The sequence below is a fragment of the Diplotaxodon limnothrissa genome, linkage group LG22, assembly GCF_057381915.1.
Source record: "Diplotaxodon limnothrissa isolate DT_005_m linkage group LG22, D_limnothrissa_male_GT1.1, whole genome shotgun sequence".
In the NCBI taxonomy this organism is placed as follows: domain Eukaryota; kingdom Metazoa; phylum Chordata; class Actinopteri; order Cichliformes; family Cichlidae; genus Diplotaxodon; species Diplotaxodon limnothrissa.
The window spans coordinates 11,815,825-11,833,661 of record NC_140616.1 but is presented as its reverse complement, the minus strand read 5'-3'; the positions used below and the strand labels follow the sequence as shown (position 1 = coordinate 11,833,661).

Here is a 17,837-nt window from a genome sequence, read left to right as displayed (position 1 = left end):
TCTGACATGTTTTTTTTACTCTCCCATGTCCCCTGGATCGTTTTAGGAAAACGTAACACAATTAATCATTGATTCAGTTAAATAAATAAATAAATAATAATGGATTGGATTTATATAGCGCTTTTCGGGGCCCTCAAAGCGCTTTACAATTCCACTATTCATTCACTCTCACATTCACACACTGGTGGAGGCAGCTACAGTTGTAGCCACAGCTGCCCTGGGGCAGACTGACAGAAGCGCCATCGGCCCCTCTGGGCATCACCAGTAGGCGGTAGGTGTAGTGTCTTGCCCAAGGACACAACGACCCAGACTGTCCGAGCCGGGGCTCGAACCGGCAACCTTCCGGTTACAAGACGAACTGCCAACTCTTGAGCCACGATCGCCCCGCAGCCACGATTGGAGCGATCGTGGCTGCGGGGCGGGGAGGATAGAATCAGTGCTTACAACCACAGATCAAGTTGCCGTGGCATCTGTGCCATGTTGAACTGCTTTGCGATCTTTGAATCTGGAGCTTCATTTTCAGTTCGAGTTTTGTCTGTAATGTTATGGCAGAAGCCGGTGTTTGGAATCTTTTTTCCTTTTCTTTTTTTAGAGCCTGGAATTTCAGGCACATTTTTTACTAAAATTCCAACAAAGCCTCACTTGAATGGACCTCCCACGTTTTTGCACTTCTTCTCCTTCCATGTGGTCTGTACTTAGTACCAAAATACCACCTAGATCCATGAAGTGAAATTCAAGGTTAGGAAATTACCAAACAGTTGAATAACTACTTGTGCTGCAAAACAAAACAAAAGGGGTAGGGCGAGAAAAACGTCAGTATTATTAAGGTTGACGAGGGTAAATGGGTTGTTGGTTTGAAAGGAATAGGTGCTTTTACATGGTGTTTGTTTGAACTGGGCGATGCGATATGAAGTAGGTTCTCTAAACACTGACAAACCCTGCTCTGTGATGTTTTGACATTTGTCATAATAGATTATTTTGAGTCCTGGATTAGGTTTAATCTCTCCCTGGGAAGCAGGCCCATCATGACGACAGCAAAGCACTACATGCAAATATCCGCCCTGGGTCGATGAAACCTATACCAGGGAGTTAGAGTACACAGGCAGCAGCCACACAGAATATCTCCCATATCTCAAGTGAGCATAGTGGTTATTAACAGTGGAGTATGGCATAGATTTAGGTAAAGCACACTGTGCGTTATTTAGGATGACTTTTTATTTCCCCTCGTCAGTAGGGGATTTGCTTTGTTTATATATACAGAGAGTGTGTGTGTGTGTGTGTGTGTGTGTGTACTGAGTGAGACAAAGAGCTCTTAGTTCTTTCTTCAGTGAGAAGAGATCGAGTTTGCTTTACTCGTGTTTCCAGTGTGTGTGTGTGTGTGTGTGTGCTGTCTTGACGCCCTGCTCTTCTCTGTTTCTTCTCTTTGTACGTGCATTGTACTGGCTCTGTACAGATTGAACATGCCTCTCTGTCTGCGTTTGCTGCAATGATAATAGTCCAAGGTCAGAAGTGTCAGCAGAAGAGATGAGCAGAGCTCCCCTGGCTGCTTTTTAAATGTTAACACTACAGTGAAACATTGCAGCGAGCCTTCTACTCGACTGCACTCAGTCTCTTCACCTTTGCACACAACGCTACCACACCCACAAAAAGAACATTAGAAGCCTGCCGGAGCAAGTGCTTAATCCAATCCTTACAATTCTGGAGTAATGCAAAAAAGGAAGGGGAAAAAAGTATCAGATCTGTGTGTTTCTCTCACATTAAACACAAGAGCTGAAAGTGAATAAAGTTTAGACACCTTTGTATCGAAGTGATAGCCTTATTTGTGACGTGACCTTCCTCTTATGCAAAGCATTAGCATGCAAATTGATTTCTGTCAAGTGATCCGAGTATATACAGATTGGGAAGACAAGCTGTCCTAATGCGCTCTGGGAAAGCTTTTTTCACATTCTGCAATCCTCAACACTAGCAAGACGTTATTATGGAATATAAATTAAAAACGCTCTTTACACTGTACAAAAGATATGTTATTTCATACTTATTTTTTTAGTTTAGGGCTTGTTGTTGACTTAATAAGTGGGCTTATTTAAAGCATAATTGAGATTTTAATTCATCGTTCCTTTGCAGGCGCCTCCTGTTGTTTTCATGTGGACAAGTAAAACTTTTGTTTACATAAAGCGCTTCTTACCAAACTCTTATGAGTAACCTTCAATCATAACAAACTTGCTGTGTGTGTGTGTGTTTGCTTTGTGAAATATTTGAAAACCTGATTTCCATAGAAGCTTGAAACCTGTATTGTTTACAAGTCTAATAGTCTTCCCTTTTCTTGCATGTGTTGGTGCATTGCTGCATATCTCTGAGCTTTACCGTCCCCTGTGGATCAACTAAAAATGCGAAACCACTGGCAAGAATGTATATCACGTCATCAGCAAGCAAAGTAGACACCCACATGGCATTACTAGTTGTTAGAAATAATACCTTTTATGCTTTGACTTTCCTACTTCAGAAGCTGAAAAACACCCAACAACTGAATATATTTAAATAATGAGTTATAAACCATAGACCATGTGTGCTTTGGATGCTCTGTGGCATGCAGGGTTTATGTCAGTGTATTACAAGCTGTCCAATACAGCTCCACCCTTCTGTCAGCGGACAAAGGACAAAAGCAACAGGTCTTATAGAGCAACAAATCCAAATTTCAAGTGTTTGGTTCAAATTGTCAAGATATTCCAAAATGGTCAGGAGAGAGGTTTAACAGTGGGTGTCTACAGCCATCTGTCAAACATGGTGGAGGCTCTGTCGTGGTTTGGGGGATCTTGACAGCATTGATGGAATTATGAACACAGACAGCAACAGCTTCGTTTTTCCCAGATACATTGCTAATACAGTAAAAGCATAGCTGGATAAAAACACAGACACCACCAGTCGTGGATTGACCTCCCTGGAGCTTGAATCTCAACATTAATGAAGCAGTGTGAGATCATCTTGACAGAACAGAATAAAAGGCAGCAAACATCCAAATAGGAGCTTTGGGTGTCCTTCAAGAAACCTGGAGCACTATTCCTAAAGAATACTTAAAAAAATTACAAGAAATCTTGCCTATGAGATTCTTAGGGAAGAATAAGGGTAGTCATACCAAATATTGACTTTAAAGCTTGTGAGGGTTCTGTAGACTCTGTTTTTTTGCCTTTTCTGCTTTATTTTCATGTAAATTTGTACATATTTTTGAACATTTCCACTCCTGCTTCCCATTTCCTATCAAAATATAAAGAAATGAGAGGTGGCTCGAGGCTTTTGCACAGTACAGTACTTGTGTTTGCTCTCATGTTATTTTTTTTCTGTCTGTACTGAGATGTATAACAGTTGTTTGCTTGTGATCCTTTCTGTTTTTTATTGTAATTTTTTTAGTTCTATTATTGAAGAAGTTTTCTACCACGATGAAGTTTTTTAAACTTGAACTTTTCAGACATTTCCAATCTGGCTCTTGGATTTCTGGTGTATGCCTCATGTGTTTGGAAAAAATCGTGTTTAGCTGTGATTCTGCCCAGGGTGCCCAGCTGTGCGTTAAGGCAGCAGTAAGGACACCAAGCTTTGGGGAGTTAGAGCAGTTAGCCTGATCAGCAGAGTAGAGACGCAGCAGGACAGGGGGAAGCAGATGTTTGCAGCCTGGCTACATCTGCTGCACTCACTCCAGCCAGATAGGATAGTTCTGGATGAGAGGGGGAGGAGGAGGGTGCGATATCAGCAAGCAGAGAGAGATAAAAGAAAAACAGAGAGAGAGAAGAGATGGGAGAGAGAGGGCTAAATGGCAGGCAGCGAGATATTATGAAAAGGATGAAGAAGTGAAAGATGAAAGATTTGTGATAAAGAAATAAAAGAAAAGTCTGGGAGCAAAGCTTTCTCTGGAGGAAAAGAAGAGAATGAAATGGACCGCTCAGGTGGGAAAGGTGTTTGAAGATGGATCACCAGACAGATAGCCATTTTGTCATGTTGAGGATAGATGTGTGAAGCAGAGGGAGACAGAGGAAGACAACCGAGAGGGGGGAGGGACACAAAACAAAGCAAACATGTAGCAAAGTGCAAGAAATAAAAGCATTCCTGCGTTGCATTTGTGATGGATCAAATGGTATACAACAGTAGCAACGAATCAGGGACTCCTTGATGTACAAAAAGGTAGAAACAGGTAAAAGATGGATAAAAGGATGGATTGATAGATGTGTAGACAGCTGTGAATTGTCAGAGCTAAGCCGCTCCCATTCAGATAGTGTCTTCAAAAGGAATAACAGAAAACTGATGAAACTAAGCTGCAGCGTTGAAAAAAGGAGGCCTTCTTGTAGCAGGATGCCGACACAGGGGGAAGATTGATGCATAAGTGAAAAGATAAGTCCAAGCTTGCTGCAGACTCTCTGACTGATATGTCACAGTGGTTTAGCTTCATAGTCCCCCACAGAAATGCCAAAAGAAGATTTTTTTTTCTTTGTAGAAAAGATGGCATCTATCAAACTTTAAATTCACTCACTGCTGTAAATAATGAACAATGGCGTAATGTATTGTCATGGGATGATAGGATGGCGGCCTAACAGAGTTCTGAATCCATGGATGTTTTTTTTTGCATGCTCTGCTCTCAGTGAGCTAATCTCAGAGCAGAAACTATAATGGTTACAGCTCGACAAAAGGGAGTGATCTGAGGGAGGCCGTTGAAGTGCGTTTTGTTTTATACAAAAGGAAAGAATGGAAAGTAAGGACACACAGTCATGGTTAAAAGAAAGTAAAATCTGAGGTGTTGCATAAGTTCCTGAAATTAGGTAAATACAACCTGAGATGAGCCATTCTAGTATTACTCCACATCATCATTCATTAAACAAAAAGAACCACGTTTAGCAGCAATGACTTGAAAAAAATCATTTTCTAGATAATTTTCTCAGTGGGTTCGCTCTCTTTCCCATCGTTGCACTAATTCATTGAAGTTTTTGAGAATTTGCACATATGCACAGCTCCTTTGAGGTCCAGCCACAGCATTTCAGTTGTTGCTGTTTTGCTTGGGATCACTGTTCTGTTTCGTGACCCTATTTCAGCCAGACTTTAGCTGACGAACAGATGACCTCAGATTTGATTCTAGAATACTTTGTTATTCAGAGGGGTTAATAGTGGACTCAATGATTGCAAGATGTCCAAGTCCTATGGCTGCAAAACAAGCTCAAATCATCACCGCTCCACCACCATGCTCGACAGTTGGTATGAGGAGTATATGCTGTGCATTACATAGCTTTGCTCTCGTCTGTGCAAGGGGCATTATTCCATAGGTCTTGTGGTTTGTTCAGATGCAGTTTTGCAAGAGGCTTCCTCCAAACAAGCAAGCAAGTTTTCAGTCTTTTTTAAAAAAAAAATTGTTCTTGCATGAATTTTAACATCTTACATGCTAAATGAGGGCTGTAGCCTGAGATGTCTGACCTTGGCATGAATTTGCTGGAATGTTCTGGAAGACTAGCAACTCTTGCAAATCTTGTCCCTAAATGTGTTTGGCCAAATAACCCTTATCAGATTGATAGGCAGCAGCAATTACTTTTTAAGATCATTGCTGATGTCTTTCCTCCTATTAACACACACCTGAATGCACCAGACCAACAAACTGACAAAACGTGAACTTTTATAGAGGTGCTCATTCTGGCTGATGATCAATTAATCAAATGTGTTTGAACAGCAGCGGCTGGCAACTACTTTCCCTCTAAATTGAGCAATAAAAGTGTACTTAATTTTTCACACACTCCTTCTGCATTTTGGGGTTAGTTTTTGTTAAATAAATGATGACACGGTATAATATGTTATGTGCTGTTGCTCACTGAAAGTTGTGTTTACCTCATTTTAATGAAAAGAAATGTAAAACCTTAGAATTTCAAGAGTGTTTACTTTCTTGTTGCCTTTTTAGCCATATAGTTGACTATCCAGATGTTTGTTCACTAGGTAGATATTCAGTTTTTTAATTTGGAGTTTGGATTTTTTGCTAAAATTCGTTTGTGTTTTTTCTTTAATATGTAAGTTTATTTTTCCAGCCAACGTCCCTCTCCCTCACAGCAGCGATCATCACGCTTCATTTCACCAAAATTGCTAAGGTAGTAATTTTGTTACTAAATTTAGCCATTTTCCAAGCCCTCTTGGCAGGTTCGGGTTGAGATTACTTTGTTTGTACCCGTAGGTAGATCTGGTCTGCAGTCGATGAGTCACCCATCCTCTCATGCACATTTCCAAAACACACACAAATAACAGACAACAACATAATGAAGAGATAAATCATGCGTCATGTTCATCTGGGTGATTGCTGCTAGAACAAGCTGTTTTTACACAGTGTTGCTGCGCTTTCAAGGGACACGAGCCTTCGTCCATAAGGAAGACACTGAAACTCGCTGTGGAAAGGGTGCCAACGAATTGGTGCAAGTGTGATTTAGGAACACTGGGTTCAGCTCTGGCTCCCCAACTATGTAAGAATCTGACTTTTTGTTCTTTACAGAAACCATAAATATTCAAACAATGACATTAAGGATTGGGATAAAGCAGACTCAATCAAACATGATATAATAAAATCATCATGATTTTGTTAATGTGAAAATAAGAAAGCTTCATCATACAGAAGAGTCATTCAGTTTTAATTAGTAATTGTTCCAAGATGTTTTTATGACTGAGCATGTCACACCTTCTTGAATGTGACCCTTTGTGTATGAGTGCATGTGATCATATCGTTTGTCTTAAATCCCTTTCATTGAAGATGGGGTTCATCGCTCTATATCATAGGTGTCAAACTCTGGCCCGCGGGCCAAATTTGGCCCGCAGCCTAATTACATTTGGCCCGCAAAGCCATACCAAATTATTATTAGAGCTGGCCTACTGGTATTATACAGCTAATATATATATTGTTTAGTATTAAGCTTTGCTTGTTCCATATTCAGTTTTTCAGCAAAACTTGTTTGAGTCCATAAGAAGAGATTCATTCTTAAATCTGGAGGAAGATTTTTTTCCAATAAATATTAATGTTAGCCCGCGACCTTGTTCCAGTTTTGAATTTTGGCCCACTGTGAATTTGAGTTTGACACCCCTGCTCTATATAATAAAATCATCAAGGACTGGTCTCATTGTCATAGAGCTGAGTAATAATAATAATAATAATAATAATAATAATAATAATAATAATAATAATAATAATAACAGGCCATTTGGAAATCCTTCAGAGTTTTGGGATGGCTTTAATTAGGAACAGTGACAAAAACTGCATATTTCCGTACATTAAGTACATGCTGTGGCTGTAACCACAGAGTTTTTTCAGTTAAAAAAAAAAAAGTTATACCAAAAATCCTACTGTTTCATCCTGACACCAGCAGTTTCTCTTTCACCAGCATTCAGTGGATAAACGAAATAACTGAAATCACAGCATTGGCATCATCTGTCATTTGTGCATGGAGATTCTGTTGCAGTTAAAAAACTTGACATGAGTAGCTATTGACACCCCCCCCCCCGCCACTACTACCACCACCACTACAACCACCACCCCCTGCTAAACAAGCAAGACTTTGATTATTCACTGCTGAATATTAGTATAGCCCCCCCCCCCCCCCCCCCCCCCCCACCACACCCCCAAAATAAATAAAATAAAAAATGGGACAACCCTAAATCATACCAAACTAATCCTTGTCAGCTCAGAAATGGAAATCCAGATAAAACATATTGGCATATCTACTGTGGTGTAAGCCACATGAGGGATGTGGTGAAGCCTGACATTGGTTATTTTAGGTTATTGGATCTGAAATTGGTTAGAGGTGTCATTTTTGGTAAACCAATCAAGTGAAGCTGAGAGACATATTAGTTTATGCAAACATGTCTTTTAGGATTAACATCCCCTTAATAGAACAACCCACCAGGACAGTGTTAAAACTGGTGATATGCAGAGGTTCCATCATCATTGAGATATGATAGCTGTTGGGCTTCTTCTACCCTCCATAATGTTTGTGGCAAAGAGATATTTTTTTTAGTCCACAGGGGATTGTAAGTTTATCAGCATGTGATTAAAGTGCAGCTTTAATTCAAGGGGTTTTACTAATATTGTGCATGAACTGTTAAGAATTACAGCCATTTTTATACACAGTCCCTCATTCTTAGATGTTGGAAATTAATGAGGTAAACCTAGATGAAAATCCTTCGTAGTCAATGACTGCGTGGAATCTTAAGCTCGTGGACATCAGCAAATGTTTCCCCCCCTTAGTTGCTCTACTAGACCTCTACTCAAACTGCCTTCAGTTGCTCGTTTGTGAATCTGTCTGCTTTCAGGGTTAGGTTGTGGAAAAGCATGTTGCACTGGTTTGAGATCAGGTGACCGACTTGGTCATTGAAGAATTTCCCATTTATTTGCCTTGAGAAACTCTTGGCTTGCTTTTTGCAGTTTGCATTGGTTTGTTAGCCAGCCTACTTCATCCTGCCAGTTCTATCAGCAGCCACATATGCACTGGTCACTGGCAGCCATGCATAACCATGGCATAACACCATGTTAAACTGATAATGTGGATCCTGAGCTGCTTCTCTCCTTCTTCATACTTTTCTCATCATTCTGGTAAATGTCTGTTGGTTTCTTCTGTCCAAGATGTATTTTATTTTATTTTACATAACTATTCAGGTTTTTTAGATGTAGAAGTCTAATTTGACCTTATTGTTCTTGAGTGTAATCAGTGGTTCAAACATTGTTGTAAACCCTCAGTCAAACTTCCATTCTTGATACACCCGACTCTCCAGGAATGTTCTTGACTCAGATTATGTTAATTATTTTTAACAATGTACTAGATTTCTGATTTGTCCTTTTCTAAAGTTTTTTCTGTCTATCTAACAGGTTTATATGGAATTACAGTCTAATGATGGCCTCCCTTACTTGCCTCTTGTTATGTAAAATTACACAAAAAAGCTATAAAATACATACTCAACACTTCTAATGTTATTTCTTTCCTTTATTTTTGGAGGACTGTGTATAAAAATGGCTGTAATTCTTAAACAATTTATGGTATTTAAAAGAAACAAAACAATAACCCTGAATTAAAGCTTAAAGTCTGCCCTTCAATCACATGTTGATTGTTTGATTTATATTTGATTGTGGTTGTGTAGAGAGACAAATCTACTAAAAATGCGTTTTTGACGCAGATATTATGGAGGCCTACAGCATAGATATAATGCAGACACATAATTCCCACGCAGGTTCCACTGCACTGTATTTCAGGAAAATGTTACAGTTTTTATCAGGATCAGAATTCTTTATAAATGCTTAAGGCAATGATGTGGTTACAGTTGCTCCAAGACAATATGTACAGTGACAGACTGAACTAAATTAAATAATACGATATATGACAAAGTTACAAAATATAAGAAATAGTTCTTTTATATACAAACAGCTCAATTAGTCATCTCCAGAACATGGATTAAACATAGATAGATTAACAGAGATTAAATAAATATGATTGATATTTTATTCTAAAATATATTTTATTTGACTGTAGAGGATGTGCAAAAGAGTGTATTGGATGTACTGTGCATTGGATGGAGGAGTTGAACAGGGAGATGGCCAAGGCAGGAATAATTTCCTGTGCGTTGGTGCATTGTGTAATCTCAGTCTCTTACTGAACGTGCTTCTGTGCCTGGCCAGCACGCCATGGAGTGGGTGGGTGGTATTGTCCAGCATTGTCCTTATCTTGGACAACATCCGCCTCTCCGACACCATCTTAAGGGAGTCCAGCTCCGTCCCCACAACATTACTAGCCTTGTGGATAAGTTTATTGAGTCTGTTAGCAACCTGCTGCTCCAGCATGCAACATCATAGAGGATGGCACTGGCCACAAAAGACTCATAGAAAATCCCGAGCATTGTCTGAAAGATGTTAAAAGACCTCCGCCGCCTCAGAAAATAGAGACGACTCTTGGCCCTTCGTGTAGAGTGCAGCAGTGTTTTTTTTAACCGAGTTCAGTTTTTTATCTATGTGTACTCGGATATATTTATAGTCCTCCACAATGTCCACACAGACTCTCTGGATTGAACCAGAGGTCACAGGTTTTCTGTTTCCCCTAAAGTCCTCATTCAATTCTTTGTAGCATGCAACATTATAAGCGCTTTGTTTCCATTGTGATTGATTTCTATTTTGTTTTTAAAATTTTATTTCTGTCTCTCTAGACCTTTATTTGACAGAACTGTGTAGAGCACAAAGGGTGGATGAGGGTGAATGCAGCTATGGTGGTTTTAAAATCTGGGCTTCATGGGGTATATACTGTACTGCCTGGGAGCTACTTGGCTGCCCCATCATCCGTCCCTTTTCTTAACCACTTCTCCAGCTTAGGGTCACGGGAACCTGAGCTGTCTGAGGGTGTGAGGCAGGTTACACCTGGGATATGTTGCCAGTTCGTCACAGGTGAACTGATGTGAAAAGGCAAATAAAAATAGGTAGAAACCATAGCCTATGGTAAATGGTAAATTTTTGCCTTTACCATCTTAGCTTTTTGAAAACGCACATCACAAGAGAGGCGTGGGTGTGACTGAAACTAAGCGAGACTGCTGGGACCCTCCTTATGGACATCAGAGGTGACCCTAATGTACAAAACGACCATCATTTTACATTAAATAAAGATTGAGATCATTAACTCATCAGCTCCTGGTTATTTAGAGGAGGTGCCCCCTGTTGGCCATTAGATAGAATGCAAGTTTAATGTACTTGTGCATTAGCTTCACATTTAAGACACAGAAATCATATCCATTATTCATATACAATATGTGATTGAAACACACATATTAACAATACCTGTAGATGCCTTTAAAAGAACTGCATTTTGAGTTAGTAATCTTGACTCTTGTGGGTTAGCTGTCACTTTCCATTTGGCCTCAGACTTCTATCCTACCCTCTGTTCAGCTGGGCCTAAAGCCCACCCTTAAAGCTTGTGGCGTGAACAGGTAGTAAACATAAAGATCAGAGTAGGATGCAGTGGAAGCAGAAGGGGGATGGGCAGAGGAGAAGCAGATAAATGACTCCTTCATGGTAATGTCTGGCTGCTTTATGGGGCGTCCTGGCTGTGAGTGATAGCCTTGCTCTCGTTATCTGTCGATTGGGGTAATTGCTGTTTGTCGGAGTCTGGCTGACGGATGGTGATGCAATCTGCCCAGAGCTGGAATGGGTGGAGGGGGGAGGTTACGCTCTCATCACTCTCCACAAGTGTTTTTATTAGGAAGCACATTGTGTGACACTATGTGTTTTAACTTAAGTGTCTTTGAGTGTGTACATTCCCTTCTATACATGTGTGCGAATATGAATTTATGCCTTTTTGCCTTATGTTGAAGTATACAGCCTATTTATTATCTTTTAATGCTCACTCCCATGCATGCAAGTGTAAGTGAGCTGCAGTCTTTGCATATGTTTGTGAGAAGAAGCAAAGTTTATCTGAGCGTGTGCAGAAGTCAACAGTGTTTGCATAAATGTTTTAGATGCAATCGTCATAATTCATTGAAGCCTAATGGGTTGCGATTGCTCAATCTCTGTGCTGCAGACCCCTGGTAGCAAGGAATGTGATTGTGCATATCAATTCAGGGTCCCCAGTCAGCCACGTTTCTGCTCCAGTAAAAAAAATAATAATAAAAACAGGACTGAATTATCTCGTCCCCAAGTGACCATAAATTGCAGCCATTCATTACTGGTCACACGCCAATTAATGGAGGAAAACTAGGAATATGAGAAATAAAGTAGCCAGCAGATCATTTCTCAGAGTGCTGATTCAAATACAGCTTTGTGATTTGAGTAGCTTTCACTTTTGCCAGCTTTCTGTAGCGAGGGGTGTCCAAGTCTGAGGGAATCAGCCTCCTTTCTGCCCGCCTGACTGACTGATTGGCTAACCGATTGACGGACCGGCCGGCTGTCTGGCTGAGTGACGGTGCATTTTGCAGAATGGAGTAAGAATGATTCATTGCGGCTCTCTGGACTACTTGATAATCATTCCATCTGGGGCATGGGACAGGCTCTCTTGTCGTTGGCACATCACTCATCCTTACTTCTCTTCATACAACCCTTCCTTGCGCCATCTCTCCATCCTTCTATCCATCCCAAGGGCCTTGGAGATGACCCTCCACCTTAGAGAGGGACTGTAATGCCAGACCCTTGTGACATGGCAGAACCCAATGCTTTCTCTACTCCATCCCCCCACCCCCTGCCCCCCGCCCCACTCCACTGCTGCAGCCTGCCACTGCCACTGCCACTCGCCTTGCATTTGATTTAATACCAGCCTAAGTGTGAATAAATTCCTGTCACAGCCCATTAAGGAGGCCTTGGAGAGATCTGGCCTGTTATTAATTCTCCACAGCTCCTCTCTTCCTCTCCCCTCTTTTAGTTACTATCTCTCCCACTCTGCTGCTGCTGCCTCCCATGCCCCCTCACCCTCGTCCTCCTCCTCCTTCGCTCCCTCCCTCATTGCACACTGTTTTGCTTTTTTAATACCCCGTTAATTACCGTGTCTGTCCTCTTTATTCAAATAAGAAAAGGAGAAATTAAAAGCAAAGGGATGTTTGTAATTTCAAATAGAACAGGCATCCACTGTCTGGCTTTGCTCTTCTCTCCTCTCTGGACCTGTCTGAGCTTGCTGCCGGCTCGGTGTATATAATGAATTCTAGTGTTACTGGTGCTTAGTTTTATCTAAGAGCAGGCGCGTATTCTGCCGAGGCCTGATGATAAACAAACGCAACCACCTCACTGTAATAAGACCAGGAGAGAGGGATACTGCTTGGCTGGCAGATGTTCTCGCTGTGTTTTTCTTTTTTAATTTCTTTTGCTTTGCTCCGATTCCCCGTCTCTGTCCTTTTTTTGTCTACCTTTCCACTCACGCAGACATTACTCCCCCTGCTGTGCTCCACTTTCTCCCCCTCCTTTTCATACCTATTTCTCTCTCTCTTTTCTATCCCTCTATCCCTGTGTCCCTCTATTCCCATGCTCTCCAGCTATGTTCAGGCTCCAGAATTAGTACGCTGTGCACAGTGGGTGTCCGTACCTCTGTCTTATTAGCAGCCTCATATGTGGCCCATTACTAGCTCTTTGTATGCCGAGGGCTTTTTAATTGTTTTGCTGGGGTCAGAGGGGCATTGTAGCCGCAAAGCTCTTGCAGGGGTGGTATCAGAGCGTTTATTTGGGGAGGGTATTTTGCAGCATTTTGTTGCGTTTCGTTTCAAATGTACCCCCAATTATTTCTGTTTTGTGTTGCACTGTTTAAGGGCTATGTAAGCAATTAGAGAAGCAGAGTTTTGCTGCTATTGTTTGACTGCTGTTTACTCAGACGAGCAGCCATGAGAGTTGGAAAACCTTGTTCAGCTTGTATTGTGCACATAATTTGCACAGGTTACTTGTTTAACTAAAAAAACCACATTAAGCCTTTTATATTTTTTTGTATGCTTTTGAAGCTAATTTTAGCATAAACTGGAAAATGTAGGATGCGCGTCAGAGGTTAATTTGTGTGAAAGAGGTTTCAGTAAAGATGAAGCTGGTCAGTAAAGAGAGATGTCTTTAATTTAGTAAGAAGGAGACTAGTGCTGGGGCACTTTCAGGTCACCAGGGTTTCACTAAGAGTCTGAGTAAAAGTTTCAACTTATTTATAATGTAAGAAAAACAAATCCATTCTTTTAATGTAGATTTCTGTAGAATTGTTGATTGTTGCAGACAGCATTTATGTAAAAAAAATGCATGTCTCTTAAAAGACTGAGGGTTTTTTTGTCAAGGAAGTTATTTGTATGGTGGTGTGCTCCTAGGTTTTCTCAGTGTAGATTATAAATAATAGCAAGGTACAAGAGAAGGTTGAGGATATACAGATGTTTGAGGACAGAGGTTAGGATCCTGATGGCCAGAGGAAAGAAACTTTTTCTTAGCTTCTCGTTTGCATCAAAAATAATAGCAAAAAACAGGACAGCACAAGTTTAAAATAGATTCTTTAATAAAGATTACATCCAGTTTATGCCATATATGCTTTCAATCAATGTTCCAAGTACATGTGGGAGGAGGTCAAGTTATTCTAACAAGCTTCTAGGCTCCATAATATATCAGAATCCAGCCTACAGTGCATCATGTCTATCTTCTCTATTCATCATATTTCATATTAGTGGAGACTGCATGAAACATAATGGCTGAAACGTGGTGTTTATTAATGAGGTGGTAGGAGTAGTAGATGTGGTGTAGTAAATGTAGATGTGTTGGGATTGTAGATTGTTGTTGTTGAATCAAGCGCTTCCCTTCTTTTCTCTTTGTACCAAAGTCTGGAGGAGGCTTTTGTATCAGTCACATCCTGGGATGCACCTCCTCCTCCTCCGGTGCAGCGTTAGGCCAAGTTCCAAGCTTACAATAATGTGTAGTCCAGCTGAATGCATCATGCATAGTTTAAAGTTTTATGTAGAAAAACTTAAAACTAAGGTGTATGGTAGATGTGCTTGAGTTTTAACAAATTTGTTCTGTAAACTTATGACTTACTAATCAAATAAAAACACACAGCCACATCTCTGTGACTCTCCCATTCTCCACTTTTCAACTTTCTGTTCTCTTCCACTGAAGAAACATGCGTTGTTGTTTACTATTTGTGTTTGATCTGTGCATCTTTGTTCTCCATTCATTTGTCTCTTTGCTTTTGGTTGCCGTTTTCTTACATCTTGCATTGGGCTGTGAAATTTTATTCACAAGTGCAACTTTGGACGTGTCCTAGTGGCCAAAATCGACAAAGTTATTTAAAGTAAAGGTAAATGATCGATCGGTTTAACTCTGCATCTTGCTCTGTGGCAGGGGCTTGTAACCTTTACTATCAAAAGAGCCATTTAGTATAAAGTATAAATTAGCCCATCAACATAATTATTAGGGGCAAATACTTTAACTACTCGTGACTACGCAGCAGTGGGTTGTTTGTGATAATTTAGTAGTTTTAAGTGGATTTTGACTACAATAATACAGGTTTTTAAAATTATTTTTATTGCTGCCAAACTGAGAAGTGCAGGTAAATAAATATCTATTAGCGTTTTTTAACAGGCAGTTTGAGAATGGGAGGAGATGCGAATCTCTTTATGGTTGGATCAGGAAGGGCATCCAGCATTAAACTGGGCCAAATCGACCATGCAGAGCTACCCATCGTGGTGACTCCATCCATAGAATGTAGCGGTTAATGTAGCTTTAGGAATACTTTGAGAGATAATTCCTGTAAGGCTATTCCTGTAATCTCTGTTTGTGCAAATTAATCAGATTAAAACTAGATAACTTTGATAATAATTAAATTAAAACCGATTAAAAGCTTTTAAAGTAGTAAAACCAAAAATTGTCTAGCCACAAATCAAGCGAATAAAGGAATCAATTTCTCTTAAATCCTCTATTTTCCTCTACAGTGTTTATTTCTTGAAGGGACTCACTGTGGATACATCCATGCTAACCACTGCTATAAAAGATCAACTAAAGTATAAGTATAGCAAACAAACTGACAGACAATTAGGTTTAAAAACTTTAAAAAATAGACACTCCTCTGTTTTCTTATCCTTCCAGAAATCAACAAGCACAGGTTCTGTGAGGTGTCTGTTGTCTGTTCACCCCTCCACTTTTCATAACACTTGCTACTCCTCCTACAATATTGATCAAAGCTAATCAAAATTACAAAATGACACCCTAATGGATCTTTAAATTTTGCTCAAGGTTACATTTGATGCTTTATGAATAATAGCTTGTAAATTGTGATGGATGAGGAGCTGGATGGATGAACGTGTCCGTCACTGACGTTATGGGTTTGTCAAAGCTGGAGGTGGGAAAAAGAGCTATGTTTGGTTCTGGAGCTGAGTGGTTGTGACCTCCTGGCCCCTGCAAACAAAGAAAACGTGTCAGTTCTCTAGATTAGATTATTGGTGTTGAAATTATTAGAACACCAACTCATTTGAGGTCCAACAGGTCGATGTTGAGCAGAATGAAGAATAAGGTGCCGAAGAGCCAAATGTAATTTCCCCCATGCATGTGTGCTGGGATTGGCTGGGCTGGGAAGTTGTTTGTTTTTGATTGTTTTGCAATCTACTGTACAGGGTGAGTTACAGTATAAAGGGCAGTTTGTGTGCGCTCGGTTCAGAGCATGTGGGTTTCCAATTCAGCACTCAGCAAAATATGGCAGCTAATATCAGAACCACGAAATCAAGGAGTAGACAACAAACAACAGCAGCCTCTCCCGTGTGCTGTGTAAGGGATGCGAATGGTTTGATAAGGTGCGTTTGTTTCCAGATTTAGCTGTAGTCAGGGTTTGTTGTCAGGAGCTGATTGAGGATCTGTGCTGTGACTGCCAAAGGGCATGTTACATCACCCGAAAGCCTGCTATGTTTTGTTTTGCGTCAAACCTTGTCATCACTTTCCATTCCACTTTTTATTTAGTAAAGGGAAAGCTGCTTGCTCAGGAGCTGGTAGAAATGTGTACATTTGAACTTCAGAAACTGCTTTCTGTGTATGTGAAGAGTCTATTAGAGTTTTGATGAGGGTGAGGCACAAGTAACAGGCTGTTACTCTTTTGAAACTCTTCCCTGCACTCAGTAAACAGCATCTCCTGTGAGTGCATTGGAGGCTTTAAATTGAAATTACCTCTCTTTTATCTTTCCTGAAATCTGCCTGCCTTTCTCTTTTTCTCACCCTCCCCACACTGCTGCTTTCACTCTTAAAACGATGGAGTTAATTAGAACCGATATTACTTTTTGGAGACGTGCCACAAAAGAGCTGATTTTAAGTGTATGTGAGTGATTGTGCCAATTTAACACATCACTGCGTCACATGATGCTTTTCATGTATGAAGAACTGTTTTTGGCACCTGAAGAACTTTTTTTTTTTTTTTTTTTTAATTTCGGAGGAATCCTTTTCTGCCCATTAAAACCCCTTGAAGTATCATGTTTACTTAGAGTGTGAGAGGTGGTGTTCGGCTTGGCCTCAGATGATATAAGCTCCTGACAGACATCTGAGAGAGATGAAAGAAACAGGTCCTGTCTGCTCTGAGATTGAGACGGCGGGGTATCGCTCTTCAAATACTGGCTTCAAGCTCTCACTTCTCACATGTTCACACAAACCCATTAAGTGCACATAGCATGAGCAATTTATATGTTTGAGAGGTACAAACAAACACTAATAGGTAAATAAACAGAAAACTCGCACATCATCCGCTACAAGCCAGCTCTGCAGCAAGCCTGCAGAGCCGGTGTCAGCTCTCCGAAGCTACTTCCACATTCACCTCTCCTCTTTAGACCGTGTCAATAAGCTAGCTAGTTAGCAGCACAGGTTCAGCTGACTGTAGCTGTTTACGTTTGTGTCTCCAGGCAGAGCCTAACTGATATTGATCAGTCAAAACAAGTCAGTCTTTTTGATTGCTGTTAATATGGGAATATTATGGGAATTGATATTAACATGGGAATTGTGAATATGAAAGCATAAAATGGCTGGACGGGTTGCTTCCTTTTTTTGTTTTGATGACAGTTTATGAAAGAAAAAAGATAAAATATCATATATACAAAGGTGAATACAGTAAATGGCAGTACAATATATGCAGACATGTGACAAAGAGTTTTCAGAAGACTCTTTGTAAGCCTCAGTTAGCATGTTACATGTTAAAGTTCATGACAGTCCAGTTAGAAAAACACTGAACAAGCCTGACTTGTTTGGAAGGATTTCCAGGAGAAAACATCTTCTCTCTAAAATGAACATGGCTGCACTGCTTTGCTAAGATGCAGCTTAACAAACCACAAGCCTTCTGTAACAAACACTTGGACAGAAAAGACCAAAGTGGAGATGATTCACCATAATGCACGGCGACATT

General features: G+C 40.4%; 1 protein-coding gene across 2 annotated transcripts in view; it reads left to right on the top strand.

Moving 5' to 3' along the window:
* med30 (mediator complex subunit 30) overlaps positions 1–17,837 on the top strand; it is a 52,372-nt gene that overhangs the window by 17,368 nt on the left and 17,167 nt on the right. The gene's annotated exons all lie outside the window — the stretch shown is intronic.